Below are 6,941 nucleotides of genomic sequence, written 5' to 3'. Positions count from 1 at the left end.
TGTCCTGGATTTAAAGCAATAAAAAAAAACTGACTTTTTTTTTCTTCTGTGAATACTGCCCCTTCTTTTGGCCACCAGAGAGGTCACAAGAACCCTGAACTTGTCAGGGTGGTAGGTTAAGTCCCCATTTCTGTCATTTATATGGCTCTGGGAAGTCATTTCACCTTTTGGTATATCACATTCTCTAGTTAGAAAATTGATAGTTTAAATGATTACTAGGAGTCTGTAACTTCATGCCTTCTCTAGGATGGCCATTAAAAAACACCAATATCTGGGAACTTATATGTAATATACCACCCCTACCTCAATGACTTTGAAATTTCAAGTTAACTCCACAAAGGAAGGAAACAGGAAGTTTCCTGAAATTTCAGGAAAATGAAATTTCATTGAAATGTATTTTACAGACAGACAGATAAAAACATAAGCTCTTGCGTGCCCGAGTGGTTCAGTCGGTTAAGCGTTTGACTTCGGCTCAGGTCACAATCTCACAGTTTGTGAGTTTGAGCCTTGCATTGGGCTCTCTGCTGTCAGCACAGAGTCTGCTTCAGATCCTCTGCGCCCCCCTGAACCTCCCCCACTTTTTCTCTCTCTCTCTCAAAAATAAACACTTTTAAAAATAAAAATAAAAATAAAAACCCATATGCTCTTCATGAAATTATGCCTTGGGTTGAAAATACTCTGAGAGACTGTCAGAAATTCAACAACCATGTACCAAACCCCTGGGTTTACCTTCCAAAAAGTGATATCCCTTTTCTTCAGCTTATGGAAGGTAGTTAAAAGCTGCTTCTGTTGTGATTTGCCCAGGCAAATGAGCTGGGCATCCCAGAAAAAGGCAGCCGTCCAGGAAAGGGGAGTGAGGGACTTTAGGCTCTTGTTTTCTTTGAAAGACATTTCTGTTCCTCAGCCAAGCATTGTTTTTCTTTGTGTGACCATTCCTTGAACTTTGGAACATGCTTCTCCAGGCTCTCACCTCTGGGTTTCATGCTTTATGGGTTAACAGAGCTACATCATTAGATGAATCTGACCTAGTTGGTTTCAATTGATTTCAAGATGGAATTTCCTTCTAGAAGACCTATGAGATAACACCACTTTCCCATGTGCAATATATAGTGAACTGCTGGAGTCAGGGTAACAGCAAAAGGCAGGTCTGACTGTTCTTGGGTCTTGATCATGTTATAATAAGATGTGATATGTCCTAGGTCTGACCTTTTTGTAATGGGCAAGGATGGGGCAGTGTCTGCTCCAGACCAGTGTGGCCCTTGCTTTGTTCTTAGCGTGAAGTATAACCTGGAGGCAGTCACAGCGGACATATAACTGTCCTGTGGCTAATTTGTGTTTTCAGAGCTTTGTTGACATGCAATGACATGTTATCATGGACTTATCTCAGTATAGTTAAATCTGTTTAGCACAGTTATTTGTCTTCCAATTAGGGAATGGCAAACTGGCCTGAGAAATGGAGACAGGAAGACAGAAAGTCCAGTAGAAGGCTAAAAAGGCCAATGGATTCTCATATAAGAGCACAGAGATTTCAAGATATTTTAGTAATAGAGCATCAGCAGCTGGGAGTACCCAATGAATATAAAGTCCATTCGACCTCAGACATAGTTGCTTTTTTCTATTGCCTTCCAAAATTAGAATTCTGAATGCTACACACAAAACCTTTGGCTGATCAAAGGGACACTCATGGTCAGTGCCAAAGTGGCCACTGTTTCTATGAGGTGATTGTAGCTCTCACCCTGTCCCATGGCCTCCCCACCATCTCCACCATTTCAGGTGCCATCTTCCTTGGAAGCATTGCCAGTCCCTTCCTCAGATGTCTGTTTGCAGTGATCTCCCAGTGGCTTGGCTGCCATTCAGAGCTGGATAGTTTATTTTTTTCTTTCCTGGTTAAAATGCATTTCCCCTTCTTGTTTCCCAGAACACCAAACAAACAGACTTCTTGTCCCCAGCATGGCTCCATATACCAATGTTTACCCTGTCTGGGCATTGTCCATTTGTTCTACCCCAGGGAAGGAAGGAACCTTAAGGAAGTTGCTCTGGCTTGAGCCATCCTGGCCTCTGGAGTGGGGTAGAGATGATTAAGCTTCTCTGAATCTGGTCTCTGGGCAGCACAGGCCCTTGAGAAGCATGGCACATTGCCAGGCAGAACCCATCAGAGCAAGGAGGGATTTGCAGAAGATAAAAATGTCTGGGATAATTTGTGTGCCTCCCTCAACAGACAGGAAGGGGCTCCATTGTCTTTTCAAAGTATTTTGTAGTGGGAAGATTCGCCAAATGTTTGGTGGTTTCTGAGATTGGCATAACATAAGGATTCTGAGTGACAAACTTCATATCAATGGGTTTTTCCAATTAGCCACAGTATGCTGGGAACTAAAGTGCTGGGTCTTGTTAAGGCCTCCCCAGGAACCTTGGTGGAATGGGTAGAATGTTATCCCTTCCTTCTCTTCATTCAGTGAAAATCCTTTTTTTGGTCAAGACCATTCTCCCATTTCCCCCAATGTCCTGTCCTTCCTTCCTCTTGTTCTCTGCCCTCTTGGATATTCATTGAGCACCTGGCCTTATGTGTGTCCTGTTTTGTTTTGTTTCTTACTCTCAATTCTTTCTCTTCTTAGCTTACATATTATAAATTTTTGTAAGTTTATTTCAAATGAAAAAGGCCTCAGATCAGTTCTGTGCCTTGGGAGGGTAATGTAGGGATAGGACTGGAAGAAGCACAGACCTCAGAGTTCAGCCAAGACAATTTGGCCCCAAATAAATCCAGAAACAGTTGGGGTAGAGATGGGGAGATAAGCTAACTATCGTATATGTCATGAATAAACTCAGAATTTTCAACAAAAGCAACCTTAAATTATTATTGTTATTATGTGAGGAGTCTAATGAGGTATACCTTGGGGGTAAATACACAAGAAAATATCATTCCAATAAAATTCCCGTTGCTCAAGCAAGGCTGCGTGTGCACATGCGAACACATAGATGAAACATTAAGCAATAAGTGGAAGAGCAAGGAGTGCTGGAGTAAGACTCAGAAAGTCAGGTCCTAGTCGTAGCTTGCTTCACACTGGCTGTGTGACCTTGGGGAAGTCACTCTTTATTTGCAGGTCTCAGTTTCCTTATCTGAAAAGAGAAGTGGATCCACCAAATAAGTGTGATGCTTCCCCTAGGCTCTGATGTTTAGGATTCTGTCATCAGATCCAGTAGGTCCCAGTACCAGTCTGCCCCTGCCCCCTTGTACAATCCTGTGCAAGTCACATACCCTCACCTGCCCTCTTTACACAAATAGGGGACCAGAATCCTATGTTATTCACTTTCAGGACCAGCTGAGATGGGGTTTTCTTTAGTTCTGGGGGACAACTGAAATAAAAGATGAGAGGAATCTTGTTGAGAAAGAGGAAGAAAAATTCTGCAGGGATGTGATCATTCTCTCAGTCACTCAACTTGGAAACCAGAGAGTCCTCCTGGATGCTCTTACTGCTTCTACTTTTCTCCTTCTACTCCTCCTCCTTCCTCTCCCTTTTCTCCTCCTCTTTCTCTTCCTCCCCCCTCCTCCTTCTTCCCCTACTTCTCCTTTTTCTTTTCCTCCTCCTCCTTTTCTTTCTCTTTTTCTTCCTTCTGTCTCACATCTCAGTCACCAACTCCTGTACAATTGTCCTCCATAAATCCCTTCCTATGTCTCCAAGCCCATCACACATCACCCCTCTACCCAAACTCTCCATTCCAGTCAAATTCACCTGCTCCTTTTTTCCAACATACTAAGCACATCCTGCTCCTGTGCCTTTCCTTCTGCCATCCTCCATACCTGGCTTGTTCTCTCCCTTCTTTTCCAAGTCCAGTGTTCAGCTCAAGCGCTATCTTCTTTATGAAGCCTTCCCTATCTGCCAAGCTCCAGAGAGCACTGTCCATTGGTTTATTTTCTCTCCCTTTTGCTTTTCCTATTTATTATCTCTTTATGCATCTTTTCTGTTGCCAAAATCAGATTCTCAATATCTTAAGAGCTCTAAGTTATATTAGGTAATCAATAATATTTTTTTTATTATAAAGATGACGACAGTGGTGTAAAAATCACTTGGCTTAACTTAGTCATTGAAGTCCAAGTTCTTGACTGTCAGTTCTAAAGCTGTTTCTAGAAACCATTTCCTAGACTGATTAAAATTCTGTGACTATTTAAGGTGTAGCTAGAGGAAATAATTTCTGGATTTTTCTCTTTTCTCCTTTACTTTCCCCAACTTAGAGCCCCACTGCCCATCCTAAGCTGCACAAAAATAGGGCCAAGTGATCATAAGGAACATCTGAGTCTTGGTCATTTTATAGTTGGGAGAAAAAAGTAGCTTAAATACCCTTCTCAAACTTAAGGTAGAACTTCAATGTCTATTTCCCAGATGGCTGAAGAATCTTTCAGAAGCAGCAGGACCCATGTGGCCCCAGTCTTGTAAAGTTGCTTAGGTCTCTGTGCTGGACGGAGGCTGGAGTACTGAATGGACATCCCTGAGAAGGCACCCTGCTCCCCTGCTGACTAGCCCACCACTGGTGGGTGGTGCATGCTGGGTGCCAAGATGTGTGCTTCCCAGACTTACTATAAGTGGATGAGTTCTCACTACTTCTTGATGGCGCTCCATCCAGATTTGGGGGTGTGCAAGAATAACATGCTCTGGAAGATTGTTGTGGAGGCTAGAATATGGTGAGGTGCTTCAGCTAACTCTATAATAGGATCCCTTCCACTCTGGTGGGAACCTGGGGAGGGCTAAGTGGTTATTTGCCTCTTATTCTTCTTGGGGTGCTAAGAAGGGACAGAGGCCCAGGGAGGGCAGTGAAAGAATATTTACTATTCTGCCTTCTTGTTCTTCCCTTAAGAAATAAGAATTCTGTATAATGTCCTTCTACTCTGCAAACAATAGGGCATGGGCAAGCTTTTGAAACATTGCCTCTTGTACCTCTAACAAAAGAGTACTATGAGCGTGTGTCCCTGGAAGAACCTGAGATTCTACAATTTCTTTAATATCTCACACTTTTTAATAGAACTTTTACTTCAGAACACTTTTGGATTTCCAATATTATTGCAGAGGTAGTACAGAGTTCCCTATACCCATATGCAGTTTCCACTGTGATTAACATCTTATGTCACTGCAGTACATTTATCTCAATTAATGAACCAACATTGTTACCTTATTATCAACCAAAAGTTTGATATCTCACATTTTAACTTTAAAAAGTTTTGCTTTCATGTCCCGCAGAGGTGATCTGTGTTTGTTTTTATATAAACATTTTAAATTTACTTACCATTGGGGCACCTGGGTGGCTCGGTTGGTTAAGTGTCCGACTTCGGCTCAGGTCATGATCTCACAGTTTGTGAGTTCAAGCCCCACGTCGGGCTCTGTGCAGACAGCTCAGAGCCTGCAGCCTGCTTCAGATTCGGTGTCTCCCTCTCTCTGCTCCTCCCCTGCTCATGCTCTGTCTCTCTCTGTCTCTCAACAATAAATAAACGTTAAAAAAATTTAAATTTACTTACTATTTAGCTAAAGCAGACACCCCAGTATGAGGCACATTTAGCCTGTGTTCTGGTTCGTTGGGCTATTCCTGCTCCCCTGGAGAGGTGTCCAGCTAGCTTGGGCAGAGAGGGAACTTGGAGTGGGACCAGCAGATCTCACTGGATCCTAACAACCCTGCTCAGTAGCTGTCACTTGGTCACTTGATCTCTGAACCTTGGCTTCCTCCTCTGGCAAAAGGGAGCAGTAGCACCAGCATATGTCATAACCTGAGATTGTGTGTGCAGACACATAAAGCATGATTCACATGTCATACCTAGTTATCAAGAAGAGTTCTTAGTCATGGGGGGGAGCAGCTACTGCAGCGTTCCCTTGTTCTTGAATCATCACGTTCCATGTTCTCTTAGTCTCTTCTGGCTCTCAAGTTATAGTCCCAAGGAGGGTCCAAAGCTGAAACTAAGAAAGGAAACTGCTTAAATCCTATGTTCTCATTGCTGGGTTGCATGTCACAGATGTGAAAGAGGGAAATGGAAAAAAAAAATTTGGCTTCTGCTGCTGGACTTCCTGTTTGCCTTGGTGACTGTAGAACCCCCCTGTGGCCTACTTGGTGTCTGATGAGAAAGAAGTAATGGGGACCATGGAGACCACCCTGTTTCCCAAGGGGCCAGCTCTCGGTTTTCCTTTTGAGGGGATGTGGATGTTCACAGCCTAGGGGGTAGCAGCTGGCCCAGACAGGATTTCTGCTCTCGAACCCAGAACCCAGGCTAGGTGCTCCCATCTCTCAGAAGTCCCTGTGGGCCGACTACTGCGCAGGTGGTGATGCTTGTCTCCTGGAAAGCAGCCTAGCAGGGTTTCCTAGCCTTACACTTCAAACCAATCTGCAGTGCTGATAGCAACCTGTGTTTTCTCTTTTCTCTTCTGGCTGCAGACCTTAGAAGGCCCACCTTCATCTAAATACCTGGGCCTCTGAGTAGATGGCCTCACTGTTATCCTCTCCTGTCCAAACCCTGGAACTTCCTCCTAAACTCTAGCCAAGTCCCTGGGGCACTGCTCCTCCTGATAGTTGAATTCAGTTCAGTACAAGCCAGATAATTATGCATTGAGCAATTGTTTGGGTTATCTGAGGATACAAAGATAAATTGAATTTGGGTTCTTCCTCTTATAAAGCTCACTGGTTAGCGGAGCAGAAAGACATATAAAAAGATAATTGTTCACTTATTGAGCAAGTGCCTACTATGTGCTGGGCCCTTAAGTTCTGGGAATGCTTTGGAACTCAAGATAGACATGATTTCTGCCTTCATGGAACTTAGAGTTGATAGTAATTTTTTTTAAATCACACTTTTAATTGTGCAACTTCAGCTGTATGAATAGTAGGAAATAAGGGTACATATGATCTGAATGCACATGGCAGGGGCCTAATATAGTTGAGGGCGAAGGAGGCTGCCCTGAGCAAGGGGAGGT

This window comes from Neofelis nebulosa, chromosome 16 (assembly GCF_028018385.1).
Source record: "Neofelis nebulosa isolate mNeoNeb1 chromosome 16, mNeoNeb1.pri, whole genome shotgun sequence".
In the NCBI taxonomy this organism is placed as follows: Eukaryota; Metazoa; Chordata; class Mammalia; order Carnivora; family Felidae; genus Neofelis; species Neofelis nebulosa.
The sequence above is the reverse complement of the archived record's forward strand: the minus strand, read 5'-3'. Positions refer to the sequence as shown.